The sequence below is a fragment of the Capsicum annuum genome, unplaced genomic scaffold (genome assembly GCF_002878395.1).
Source record: "Capsicum annuum cultivar UCD-10X-F1 unplaced genomic scaffold, UCD10Xv1.1 ctg1489, whole genome shotgun sequence".
Taxonomy (NCBI): domain Eukaryota; kingdom Viridiplantae; phylum Streptophyta; class Magnoliopsida; order Solanales; family Solanaceae; genus Capsicum; species Capsicum annuum.
Window position 1 is genome coordinate 958,167 of NW_025820303.1, and position 13,889 is coordinate 972,055.

At 31.4% G+C, this 13,889-nt stretch overlaps 1 long non-coding RNA gene across 1 annotated transcript; it reads right to left on the reverse strand.

The window, feature by feature from the left end:
- Positions 1-257: 257 nt before the first annotated feature.
- Positions 258-2,438, reverse strand: LOC124890249. The gene is made up of 4 exons (XR_007049028.1): positions 1,744-2,438; positions 1,333-1,465; positions 868-915; positions 258-545 (listed from the first exon to the last, which is right to left on the reverse strand). It is a non-coding gene; the product is annotated as an uncharacterized LOC124890249 (long non-coding RNA).
- Positions 2,439-13,889: the final 11,451 nt, after the last annotated feature.

Sequence of the window (13,889 nt, forward strand, 5' to 3'; positions counted from 1 at the left end):
GATGGAGTAAATACTGCTGGAAAACATAAACCATGGCATCTCAATTTCTTTGTTATTGATGGGCCATTCTGTTTTCTTTTTGGGGTCATTTGTACTTCTGTCATATTTTGTGTTAGTTTTTAATTTTACCCCTTGGTGCAAATAACTTTTTTGCCGGATATGTTATAACTAGATGGCGAAGTCCGTGCTAGCGCGGGCCCAATAATAATGATGTAGCTATTATTTGTATCAGACAAATATATATCATGATCGCTTGAGAAAATCCATCAGGTGAGTTTTAGTAAGTTCCTCTTAGTTAGCACGAGAGCATGACCCCAATCCAATGAGATCTGCCATTTGCCAGTACCATATGAATTGACAACTACACTCAGGAAAAAAAGAAAATTCTAAACAATAATATTTGCCAAAATCAAGTTGCCTACACTTAGAACTTCCCCAAAGCCACAAAGATCCATCATCTGGTATGGCGGCAGAAATAACATGTGATGCAAGTGCGGCTTGAGCTCTCACTTTATTTAATTCTTGTACTCTTTTTGATGACTGACCTGAATAATTGGCACACAATTATAGTATAACTTAAGACACTCATGCACAATTTCAAAAGTGAAGTGAAAAATACCAGCGAAATAAACATCTACCCATAGTAACAATTTTCAAAGTGCCTATCAGAAAATACTGTTCAATTTACATCCTACTGCTTGTTGCCTGATAAAATAAACTCTTTATGGATCCAAAAGGTACAACAAGAAACTATAGTTCAAATATAGGATTCAAATGGTTCTAAATGAAGGGTGGTTTGCAGATGTGGAACATGACATCACGTATACATCTTTGACAACAAAACTGAAATTATTGAACAATTCTTACCTCTTGCGAGTTCAAGAGTACAACGAAGTAGTTGCTTATTGATTATATCTGTAAAAGTATCAATAACACCAATAAATTTCAAAAGCGAACATAAAACAAGTTGCAACTTAGATTCTATAATCCATATTGGTTGAACTTACAATTACACAATAATCAAAACTACATGACCCGTGAAGTAAAGTTCATCAAGAGAAAATGTATCAAGTATTTCACGAGTGAAAAATACATTGTCTGTCATCCAGAATTATTTATTATTTAACAAGGAGTGCTTGAATACCAATTATTGTAGCAAGAAATCCTCTAATCTTCAACTCATAATATTCTTTTGTTATCAAAACAAAAATCGTGTTATGTTCCTTATGTGCTCTATTCTATCATTTAATCTCCAATAGCCGGCAGTACATTTTTTAAAGAAGATTTCGATAATACATATAAACTTTTTCATTTAATAAAACGCAGAAGAACCTGAATTTCGAACACCAGTTTCATCTTATCTGGCAAAAGTTGAATCTGCTTCTGTCGCAACAGCTTTTGCTAGGTTGACTTTACTGTTCCAGGTGGGCCATATAACCAAAAGCTTTCCATGGTTGACGTTTGCCTAGTAAGAAAGTATATAGAGAAACAAGAATGTTAACTCAAAGAGCTATGAATGAAAAAGACTTCTACGAAATATTTTCATATCATCAGGAATTTCTCACTTGTACGACTCTTTTCATTATTTTACCTTTTTCAAGTCATGCCACTTAACATAAGAAAGGAAAACAAAGAAAATGCTTAAAGGCCCCGAATTTCACTTTTCAATTTGTTAGGAAACTCTTAGCATATAATAAACCATAGAAAAATAGCAGGGAGTATAAGGAGAAAGATATGAGTTACCTTTTCGTTTTTCTGTTTGTGTATAGGTTTTTGAGGTATTTTTGCAAGGTGGATGGAGGGACGAATCACTCCTACTGCTTACTATAAACATCACTTTCAGGGAGTGAAATGGCCTGCAGATAAAACAGTAGTATTAGCTGTGATAATAAATAAATGAAAACAATATTTGGTGGATTATTTGATATAATTCAAGGATGAACGAAAAACGCTCTTACATGATGTGATATTGTTTGAAGAGAGACAATATGCATGAAGTAAAAGTCGCATAGCAAAAATAAAAAATAGAACCAACCTCTTTAATGGAGAAACATTGGAAAGTTGACTATTTTCAACAGGATACCGGATTACTTTGTCCATCGGTGCTTGGGAATATGGAAAGAAATCACCTAGCGTAAACACTCCAAACACCACCGAGTAGTTGACAGACTTCCCTTCGAGTCCTATATATCGATGCCTAACCTGCTATTACCATGGTCCCATAACTTCATAAGCATCTCATCCTAAAGATCGATATCTACACCATCCTACTGAACGATGAAAAATACATTCAAACAAAAACTTTAACATTGATTTTTTTTTATAAGGAATTGATAAATTCCGATGCACTATCCATTTTAGTGAAGTATGAATAACCAACCACAACATATTGTAAAACAGAACAAAATAGAAGTGCTTCAACAAACTTCTAACAGTATATCTTATAACATAACTGGTTCAAAAAATACTAATCAAATTAGACATACAAAAAAAAGTGAAGAAATAAAACAATCTAAAGGCACAATACAGACATTTTCACTTGGCCTCAATAGCCACTAAACACTTCAACTTTGAGAATGCAAATCTGGACACCTCAACTCATCATAAATTTTGGAGGTGTCTAGATAATTATTTTGTAAGTTGGAGTGTTCTAGATATGCATCCTCAAAGATGGATTGTGTTGAGACCCAGTTAAAGGTGTCTATCTAGGTATTATGCCTAAATAAAAAAGGTGCATCTTTACATTAAGTGAGTTGATAAAGGCATCATATATAAATAGACACATAAACTTGACCTCCACTGACAAGTAAGCACTCTAACTTTTGAGAGTGTTAAGGTCTCAATTGATGACTGAACACTCTAACTCGACCCCACTATGTCTCATGGACACCCGACAATTATGTGGTACTCAAAGTTGGAGTGTTTAACTACAGGTAGTGTCTATCTATTTATTATACCATTGATAAATGCCACAGTGTGGAGATTAGAAACTAAAAATTAGAAAAGCCACCATAACCAAAAATGTAAAAACTTCAAAGGGCATCACAGAAAAAATGAATTAAATAAAAAGCTCGAAACTTTACAAGATTAAATCCCATGTTAGAAAATTTTAGCATCAAACAAACCAAATCAACAAAACCCAATATCCATAATCTCACAAAGAAGTACAACATTACCTCCTTGATCAAACAAAGAAGCTCTAAAAGGCTGCATTTTTACAACAACAACCCTATTATAAGAGGAAATTGATGGCGCTGAAGTCATACGTATCCCTGTTATTTATGTTTTTACTGCCATTCTACCCAAAAATGCCAACTTTCTATATGTACGAAACCAAGAAACTCAATAACTCAAAAGGAAAAGCAAAATCTTCTTCCAGAACTAATCTTGAAAGAAGCATGGCAGACAATTATTTGGAAGAGAAGAACAAATGATGCAGAGGATGAGCAAGCACGTACCATTTGCAGTTTGTTTCTTCAATTTGATTAGCAAGTACAGAAGCTATACGTCTCTATTTCTGGCAATCATCACACTGCACCTAGGCATTTCTTGGCTGTAAAGAAGGCTGATTCAGCTCATTTTCCGCATGATGTCCAAGTTTGAAATGCCAATAAGTATTTAACTATTGAAGAAGCAAAATTGGTTTAGGCATATCGACAAACAGTGTGCAGGCAGCATCCAAGGCTGATATTAAAACGAAAAATTTCTCCAGGAATTGGATACCCACGAAAGGAACTTGTGTATAATACAGAATATAAAATCTGAGAACAGCTTACCTTTTGCTTTACTGAGAAAAATTCAAATATATATGAAAAGTAGGCATGCAACTAATAAGCGAACAGTAACCAAAATAGTGCGATAACCGAAACATAATCTCTATTCTTAATGCAAGGAACAAATACTATACAAATGCTCCGTCATCTATGAATCTATGAATCTCACTAACAATTCAGCAGGAAAATCGTAAAATTAAGTTAACCTAAGCTCAAAGTAAAACTCCCAAAAAAATATATATAACTAGATTTAGATCAAAAGTAAAGCAAAAAATAATATCGAAATTCCTATTGAAAACATATAACTAAATTCAATTCGAATTGATTTTCAAATTCCTAAAATGATTTAGATCAAATGAAACATAAATAAATTCAAGTCGAAGTAACTTTCAACACAAAATGATTCTGAAATTCCTTACAAGATTATAACTAAATTCAAATCAAAGCAAAACGAAAACGATTTATATATTTAACCGAAATCAAATAAAAGTCAAATTTATTATTAACCTGAACGGAAGCTTGAGGAACATGATTTTTAACAAAAATGATAGCAATAGCTGCAGCGCCGAGAAGCGGAATTAGGAAAAAGAAAACCAAAATAGCTACAAAAGTAAAGATGTGATGGGGGGATGACAATAGACTGCCTGCGAGATGGATGAGACAGTGGAGTAAGGGATGGGAATAGATGCAGCGAGAGATAACTGAGGCGGTGGAGCATCATGTAGTAAAATTAAAAAAAGACTTCAGGAAAAGACCATTTTGCCCTTGGAAGCAGGCATGACGATCATCACCTGCTTCTAAGGCTCTACAAAAACGATAGCAATAGTTGCAGCGCCGAGAAGCGAAATTAGGAAAAAGAAAACCAAAACAGCTACAAAAGTAAAGATTTGATGGAAGGGACGTCAATAGACAGACTGAGAGATGGATGAGGTGGTGAAGTAAGGGATGGGAATAGATGCAGTGAGAGATGACTGAGGCGGTGGAGCATCATGTAGTAAAATTGAAAAAAGACTTCGAAAAAAGACCATTTTGCCCTTGGAAGCAGGCATGACGACCATCACCTGCTTCCAAGGCTCTTCTATATATTAGAATATAACTATTCAATTTAAGCGGCATAATGCTTAGATGACTATAATAATTAATAAGGGGTGAAATAACAAAATCGTGATTGAAGCAGCGAAGTAGAAATGTATTGAATGAATTATAATAACTAATTAGAAGTGATATAACAAAATTAATATAATAAAATACTTTTGAAAAAAATTAAGTGGATCTCATATAAGACGTCAAGTTAATTTAATATTAAATATTATTAATTTTTTAAAACTTAGATGACTTTATCATAATTTTTTAATGTTAATTTTTAATACCTAGATGACTCATAATAATTAATAAGGGGTGATATAGTAAAATTACGTCGAACTAACTAAAGCAGACATGTCAAAAATGTTTGTCTTTTTTTATTAAATATTATTAATTTTTAATGTGTAAATGACTTATAATAATTAATTAGAGGTGATACATTAAAATAATGATTGGAGCAGCTAAATTTTTTTTTTCGAATAATAAAAGTGAAACTTTGAGGAACTTAGTAGTCATTTTGAAAACTACCTTTTTATTAAATGTTATTAATATTATAATACTTAAATGAAATAATTTATAATAATTAATTAGGAGTGATGTAGTAAAATTACGTTTGAAGCAACTGAAGCAGGCAGCTGGAGCATCCAGGACGACCCCAAGCTGCTCAACATTGCCGCTTCTATTATAGGGTAACTAGCCAGCTTACGCCGTGCTATGCATGGCCCAATGTTGATCCTTAAAAATTTTACGTTATGTATAATTCTATCATTTAACTAAAAGCTTTATTTGTTTGGTTGATAAATTCTAAGTTAGACATATAATATTATATTTAGATTGATGAAATTTGCATAACGATATTTTAAGTTGTTCAAACTTTTGTGACATTGATAGTGAATTATATTTTTTAAAATAATTTAAATTCTTAATTATTGCGATTTATAATTTTTTTTTCTATTCTACTAATTAGAAGTGACGTAGTAAAATTATTATAAAAATTACTTGTAAAATTTTTTTAAGTGGCTCCATATAAGATGTCATGTTAATTTAAAATATCAAAAATTAATTTATATTTTTACATCTATTTTACTTTATTTTATTAAATATTATTAATCTTTTAATACTTAAATGACTTATAATAATTAAGTATGGTTAATTTAGTAAAACTAAGATTGAAGTAGTTGAAACAGTCATGTTATAAATATCTATTTTAGTTTTTTATTAAATATTATTATTTTTTCAATACATAAATGACTTATAATAATTACTTAAGGGTAATATAGTAAAATTACAATTGAAACAGCTGAGACAGACATGTCGAAATGAGCAACCTGCTTCAGCTACTTATTGTGACTTCTTATATAGGATACTAATAATATAATTTTCTTTAATGCTTAAATAACCATAATAAGTAATTAGGGATGATATAGTAAAATCATGATTGGAGCCGCAAAGCTGACATGTATTAAAAGTGATATAGCATAATAACTATAAAAAATTACTTGTGAAAATAATCTAAGTGAGCCTCATATAAGACATCAAGGTAATTTACAGCATCAAGAGTTAATTTATTATTTTATGTTTATTTCATCTTTTTTATTAAATATTATTAATTTTTTAATACTTAGATGACTTATAATAATTAATTAGGGGTGATATGGTAAAATTACGGTTGAAGCAATTGAAGTAGACATGTCAGAAATATTTATTTTACTTATTTATATTAAATATTATTAATTTTCTAATACATAAATAACTTATAATAATTAATTAAGGGTGATACAGTAAAAACACGGTTGTAACAGCTGAAGCAGGCAACTGAAGCAGGCATGCCGACCTGCTGTCTGCTTAAGCATAAAACTCCCTCTTATATATAACTATTCAATTTAAGTGGTATAATGCTTATATGACCATAATAATTAATAAGAGGTGATATAATAAAATCATGATTGAAGCAGCGAAGTAGACATACATTGAATGAATTATAATAACTAATTAGAAGTGATATAACAAAATTAATATATGAAAATACTTTTGAAAAAACTGAAGTGGATCTCATATAAGACGTCAACTTAATTTAATATTAAATATTATTAATTTTTTAAAACTTAGATGACTTTATAATAATTTTTTAATATTAATTTTTAATACTTAGATGACTCATAATAATTAATTAGGGGTGATATAGTAAATTACGTCGAACCAACCAAAGCAGACATGTCAAAAATGTTTGTCTTTTTTTATTAAATATTATTAATTTTTAATACGTAAATGACTTATAATAATTGATTAGAGGTGACACATTAAAATTACGATTGAAGCAGTTAAATTTTTTTTTTTTGAATAATAATAAGTGAAATTTTGAGGAACTTAGAAATCATTTTGAAAACTACCCTTTTATTAAATATTATTAATATTATAATACTTAAAGAAAATAATTTATAATAATTAATTAGGGGTGATATAGTAAAATTATGTTTGAAGCAGCTGAAGCAGGTAGCTGGAACAGCCAGGACGACCCAAGCTGCTCAACATTGTCGCTTTTATTACTCTATTTTTAATACGTAAATGACTTATAATAATTAATTAGAGGTGATACATTAAAATTACGATTGAAGCAGCTAATTTTTTTTTTTTCAAATAATAATAAGTGAAACTTTGAGGAACTTAGTAGTCATTTTGAAAACTACCCTTTTATTAAATTTTATTAATATTATAATACTTAAATAAAATAACTTATAATAATTAATTAGGGGTGATATAATAAAATTACGTTTGAAGCAGCTGAAGCAGGCAGCTGGAGCAGCCAGGACGATCCCAAGTTGCTCAACATTGCCGCTTCTATTATAGAGTAAAATAAATACAGAATATCAATATCAAACTTAAAGGAAAAAGGAGACAACTTTTAGAGAATTTTAGTACTATTATTTATTACTTGAATCTATCTATAAAATTGTACAAAAGGATGACTATTTATAAACCATGAAACTTGCTCCCTAAGTTTGTTAATCTTGACATTAAGTTGTCAATTTGGTCAACTATCTTGGGTGTTCAAATTCAATTTGAACAAGTAACTTTGACGTTCAAATTCAAGTTAAATAAGTAACACTTGATGTTCAAGTTCAGGAAATTGCATGTCATATATCCAAATATGGGTGACTTTAGATATTTGACTTGAATAAGAAATGTCTTTAGAGATTAATCTTCCTTACTTTTTAAGTATAGTATAAGTACCATTTTGCCCCTCTACACCTCAAATATATTTTTAAACTTTCCATACTCATTTGTCTCTCAAATTTTATTTTTTATTATTTTCACCTTTTATTTTTTCCTTTAATTTTATTATTCTATTTTTTATTATTTTCACTTTTTTATTTTTTCCTTTAATTTTATCATTCTATTTTTTATTATTTTCACTTTTTATTTTTTCCTTTAATTTTATTTTTATGCTATAATTCATTTGTCTCAGCCTTTATTTTTTTCTCTATTTTCTTTTTTCTCAAGCATTATTTATTTCTTTTCTTAATTCATTTGTCTTTAACCTTTATTTTTCTTTTATTTTTTGTTTTTATCAGTTCTCTTTTTTTTTCCTCATTTTTCTCAAACTTTATTTTTATTTTTTCCTCTCATTTTTTATTTTCCCATTTTTTTAATTCTTCGCTTTTTTTAATCTTTATTATTTTCTTGCCTTTTTTTCTCAAACTTTTTTTTATTTCTCTATTTTGTTTAATTGCTTTTTTCTTTTTTCAGTTCTCTTTTTTCCCCTCATTTTTATCAAACTTTATTTTTATTTTTCTCAATTTTTTTAATTCTTCAATTTTTTATTGATCATTATTTTTTTCTTTCCTTTTTTTTCTCAATCTTTTTTTTATTTCTCTATTTTTTTTTTTATCAGTTCTCTTTTTTTCCCTCATTTTTCTCAAACTTTATTTTTATTTTTTCCTCTCATTTTTTATTTTCTCAATTTTCTTATTTCTTTACTTTTTTCTTAATCTTTATTGTTTTCTTGCCTTTTTTTTCTCAATCTTTTTTTTTATTTCTCTATTTTGTTTGATCGCTTTTTTCTTTTTTCAGTTCTCTTTTTTTTCCCTCGTTTTTCACAAACTTTATTTTTATTTTTGCTCTCATTTTTATTTTATTCAATTTTTTTAATTCTTCACTTTTTCATTGATCTTTATTTTTTTGTTTCCTTTTTTTTTCTCAATCTTTTTTTTATTTCTCTATTTTGTTTGATCGTGTTTTTTCGTTTTTTCCCAACTTCTATTATATTTTGCTAATAAATAAAAAATTAGATAATCTGCAAATGGATCTTCTTTTTTGACATCAAAACAAATTTAAGGACTTGAATTGTTGTTACGAAGTTCTTTGAAAATTTTTGAGATAAGTCGTGTCTCTAAGGCGAGAGTTGTGGAATATCTCATAAATAAAGACATAACGTGGTAGTGTCAACTCTTGCCCGTGGGGCATAATTTATTATTTGAAAGTCCTTGAGCTAAGTTTTGCCTCTAAGGCAAGAGTTGTAGAACATCCCATAAATGAATACATAACGTGGTAGTGTCAATTCTTGCCCCTGGGGCATAATTTATTATTTGAAAGTCCTTGAACTAAGTCTTGCCTCTAGGGCAAGAGTTGTAGAATATCCCATAAATGAAGACATAACGTGTTAGTATCAACTCTTGCCCGTGGGGCATAATTTGTAGTTTGAAAGTCCTTAAGCTAAGTATGGGCCTCTAAGGCAAGAGTTGTAGGACATCTCATAAATAAAGACATAACGCGGTAGTGTCAACTCTTGCCCGTGGGGCATAATTTATAGTCTGAAAGTCTTTGAGCGCAAGAGTTATAGAACACCTCATAAATGAATACATAACGTGGTAGTGTCAACTCTTGCCCGTGGGGCATAATTTGTAGTTTGAAAGTCTTTGAGCTAAGTCTTGCCTTAGAGGCAAGAGTTGTAGAACATCTCATAAATAAATACATAACGTGGTAGTGTCAACTTTTACCCGTGGGGCATAATTTGTAGTTTGAAAGTCTTTGAGCTATGTCTTGCCTCTAAGGCAAGAGTTGTAGAACATTTCATAAATGAAGACATAACGTGGTAGTGTCAACTCTTGCCCGTGGGGTATAATTTGTTGTTTGAAAGTCCTTGAGCTAAGTCTTACCTCTAAGGCAAGAGTTGTGGAACATCTCATAAATAAAGACATAATGTGGTAGAGTCAACTCTTTCTCGTGGAGTATAATTTATAGTTTGAAAGTCCTTGAGCTAATTAAGTTTTGTCTTTAAGGCAATAGTTGTAGAACATCTCATAAATGAAAATGTAACGTTGTAAAGTTAACTCTTGCCCGTGGGGCATAATTTGTAGTCTGAAAGTCCTTGAGCTAAGTCTTGCCTCTAAGGCAATAGTTGTAGAACAACTCATAAATGAAAACATAATGTAGTAGTATCAACTCTTGCCCATGAAACGTAGCTTGTTGTTCGAAAGTCATAAGTCTTGCCTTGTGATAGTGTCAACTCTTGCTCATGAGATGTAACTTGAATGGAAGAAATCAAAGAAAAGAAAAAAATTATAAAAATTGCAGAAAATGAGAAAAAATTTTAAAAGAAAAAAAATCAAAGAAAATGTAGAAGTTGAGAGAGAATAGAAAAAAAATAAAGGTTGATAAAATTAAAAAAAAAAAAAGATTAAACAAAAATAAAGGTCGATAAAAATTTTAAAAGAAAAAAAAATAAAAATAAAAAAAATAAAAAAGTTTTTTTTTTATAAAAGTAGACGTTGAGAGGTGTAAAGAAAAAAATAAGGGTTGAGAAAAACTAAAAAGAAAAAAAGAGGAAAGAGAAAATAAAAAAATCAAAATAATATAAAAGAAAAAATAAAAAAAAGAAGTTGAGAGGAAAAAAAAAGTAAGGTGTAAGAAAAATTAAAAAAAAAAAGAGAAAAGAAAAAATAAAAATCAAAGTAAAATTAAAAACAGAAAAAAATAAAAGATGAAATATATAAATATGGAGTTGTTATCCACTGTGAGGATCATTTATGTAATTTATTCCATTGATCAGGGATAATTTCGTCCAAAAAAATATTTGTTAATAGGTAAAGGCTATTTTAAGGAAGTCTTTTTATTTGAGGCTAAAATTTTAAAGTCACCTCAATTTGGATTTATTTTTTAGATTCACTCGTTCAAGTTCAATTTAATTACTAACTACTATCTCTCATTAATGATATTCACATATACATATGTCACATGAAATCTATATTATATAACAGAATAATATATATTTTAAAATAAGATTATATAACAGAAAATTTGATAAAATAATATTGATTTTAAAATAAGATTGAAAAAATTATTCAGAAAAAAATTAAATAACTCTCCTGGTCATACTGCTCCAAAAGTGTGTCATTAAAGATTTATGATTTAGATGCAAATTACCAAGTTCATTAAAAACAATCCTTTACACAAAGCCTTCATTTCAAAGTGGAACAAATTTTTTGTTTTTTTTGTTAAGTTAAGAAAGATGCATTGATAATTAAAAGAGTTTGTACAGGTGCCTATCCAGATGCAAAAATAAAGCTGCTTTGGTTCGCTCCATGTTGAGCATTTACAGAACGGGAGAGAGTTTTCCCTTCTAAGTCTTCCCAAAAAAATATGCCTACACTCGCTGGCGGAGTCGTATAGACATGTAGTTTGTCAAAAAGGTCCTTTTCCGATCCCTGCTTAGCCAGCATGCCCGCTATCCTGTTCTGCTCCTTATAGATGTGCTGGACTGGAGGATTCTCCAAGCTCTCTATTAAAGATCTGCAAGCATTAACAATTGAATCATAGAGAGGGTTACCATGATGAAGCATATTTAAAACTTCCATTGAGTCTACCTCTACAGTTAAAGGTTTGATGTTATGATGAAGAGCTAAAGTTAGGCCTTTTCTTAAGGTCATTAGCTCCATAAGGTTTTTGGTTGTATGGGTGAAGCTTTTGCTAAAGCCCATAACCCAATCACCTTTGTTATTCCGCATAACACCTCCAACTCCCCCTTTTCCTGGATTCCCAACATAAGATCCATCAGTGTTGAGTTTGAAAATGCTGGAGTGAGGGGGACCATCTTAGATTGATGACAATGTTGGGGTGGTTTGCTTTATCATTTCCCAAAAAGTGGTATTCTATAGACTCAACATGAGGAATGTTGAAACAAGGTTGGGACTTGATATTTTGGAAAGAGTTGGCATTCCTAACCTTCCAGAGATGCCAAAGACAGAAGGGTAACAAGATGTTCCAAGGAGTGGTGGTGTCAAAGTAGAGGTTGTTAAGTCTTTCCCAAGTGTTAGGCCAATTGTTGGGGTCAAATATATTGGGGTGGAGCTCAATGTTACCTCTGTACTTTTGAATAAGTTGAGCTCATAGGGATTTGTCCATGGTGCAAGAAAAGAAGATATGGGATTAGTCTTCCTGGGTGTTGTTGTACTTATGGAAAGAGGGGTTGATGTTGATGCCCCTATTGTAAAGGTTAGTGTTTGTAGGGGGAGAGTTATGCTGGATGAGCCATATAAAGATTTTGATTTTATTGGGAATGTTCTGGTTCCAGATCCAATTAAAAGAGTTGTTAGGTGTTTGAGGGGTTTTGTTCTTATTGGCAATGTATAGGTAGGCACTCTTACAAAAGAAGGTTCCATTACCCTTCATCACCTACATAGGGTTGTCCCTGGTAGGTGAGAGATGGGAATGAAAGAATTTTTGACAGAGTTAACAATGTTAGGAGGGATATCAAAGGGTAAAGTGAGGACATCCCATCTTTCTTCCTTCCAAACATCTTAACCAGAATCGGGTTAGGAGGGTTGGTATTAGGACTGTGGATGATGGTGGCTAAGGTAGGCATCCCAGGAATCTATCTATCCCTCCAGGCATCCACTTTGGTACCATTTTTAATGACCCAATGAAGAGTATTCCTGCACCTATTCCAGCTCTTAATAATGCTGCACCAAGTCCTAGAAACATTGTAAAGGTTTTTTTCCCTGTTACCATACTTAGCAATGAGGGTACTAGCCCACAAGGTGTTAGGGTTGGAATACATTCTCCAACCCAGCCCATAGAGGAGGGCAGTATTCTTAATATCAGCCTTATGCATACCTAGCCTCCCTCCTTTTGGGTAAGAGTGATGGTGTCCCACTTAATAAGGTGAATTTTTTTCCTCAGCTCAGTGGTGCCCCAAATGAAGTTCCTTTGGGTTCTGTTAATAATTTTATACAGGGAAGTAAAGAGATGGATGTACTGCATAATGTGGTTAGGGATGCTGGCAAGGGAGGATTTAGCAAAGGTGACCCGACCAGACATGTTAAGGAATTTTGTCTTCCAGCCTGCAAGTTTGCTCTTAAAGTTGTCAATGAGGAATTGAAAATCAGACCTAACAGGATTCTTGTGGAAGATGGGAAAGCCCAAATATTTACCAAGGTTGGTAGAAGATTGGATACCTAGGAGAGAGGATATGTTATCCTGGGTATCTTGGGAACAGTTCTTGGAGAAGACAACCTTGGATTTACTATAGTTAACTCTTTGGCCTGAATGGGAGCTGAAATTATGGAGAATTCTGTTAATGGTGTGACAACTTTGAGAGTCTACCTTGGCAAACAGAGTAAGGTCATCGGCAAAGAAAAGGTGAGAGATAGAGGGCCCAGTTCTAGAGATGGATAAGGGAATCCAATTCAGAGTATCAACCTCATAGTCGATTTTTCTGGAAAGAAGTTCCATGCATAAAATGAAAAGGTAGGGTGACATAGGGTCCCCTTATCTAATGCCTCTAGAGGGGTTAAAAGGGGAAATTTCCCCCTATTAACCAGAATAGAGATGGAGGAAGTTGAGATACAAGAGACGATAAGATTAGAGAGGTTAGTGGGAAAGTTAAAGTAGAGGAGGGCCTGTCTAATAAAGGACCATTCAATCCTGTCAAAGGCTTTCTCTAAATCAATTTTCAGAATCATGTTAGTCTTCTTGCCCTTCATTTTTTAGAGATGACTAACATATTCTTGGACAATGATGGCATTGTCAAAGACT